The sequence below is a fragment of the Mandrillus leucophaeus genome, unplaced genomic scaffold, assembly GCF_000951045.1.
Source record: "Mandrillus leucophaeus isolate KB7577 unplaced genomic scaffold, Mleu.le_1.0 Scaffold1, whole genome shotgun sequence".
NCBI classification, from domain to species: Eukaryota; Metazoa; Chordata; class Mammalia; order Primates; family Cercopithecidae; genus Mandrillus; species Mandrillus leucophaeus.
Genome location: NW_012098097.1, coordinates 1,958,983 through 1,959,929, shown reverse-complemented (window position 1 = coordinate 1,959,929; position 947 = coordinate 1,958,983).

The window sequence follows — 947 nt, the reverse complement described above, 5'->3', positions numbered from 1 at the left end:
AGGGAGGACTCAGGCAACTTACAATCATGGTGGAAGGCAAAGGGGAAACCAGCACTTCACAGGGCCAGAGCAGAAGCAAGACAGAGAGGGTGCGGGGAGGTGCTGCATACTTTTAAACAACCAGATCTCGTGAGAACTTATGACACAGTACCAAGAGGGGATGATACTAAAGCATTCATGAGAATTCCACCCCCATGATCCAGTCACCTCCCACCCGGCCCCACTTCCAACACTGGGGATTACAATTCAACAGGAGATTTGGGCAGGGACACAGATCCAAACTATATCAAATCTGTGATGTTGCTTTCTTACCACCTATATCACTACCTACTCGCAGCTATAAATAATAGAGAAAATAATGCATTTACAATAGCATATCTCATAGTTTCTATCTGCCTGCCAATGTAATGACAAGCAACCTCAGCTGAAACCCAAAGATAGCAGGATGCAATTCTAATCAGAAAAAACGCCCCTAACAGTTCAGTGGCTCCCTCCAATCTGTAGCAAGCTCACTCACATAACACTCCACCCAGAGATCTCTGCAGCTGATATGGTTTGGCTCTGTGTCCCCACCCAAATCTCACTTTGAATTGTAACAATCCCCATGTGTCAAGGGTGGGACCAGGTGGAGGTAATCGGATCATGGGGGCAGTTTCTCTCATGCTATTCTCGTGATAATGAGTGAGTCTCAAGACATCCGATGGTTTTATAAGCATCTGGCATTTCCCTGCTTGCATGCATTCTCTCCGCTGCCACCCTGTGAAGAGGTGCCTTCCACCATGATTGTAAGTTTCCTGAGGCCTCTGCAGCCATGCAGAACTGAGTCGATTAAATCTCTTTTCTTTATAAATTACCCAGTCTTGGGTATTTCTTCACAGCAGTGTGAGAACAGACTAATACAGCAGCTGTTCTCCATCAGCAACATCAGCCTTACTTAGATGGTTAAA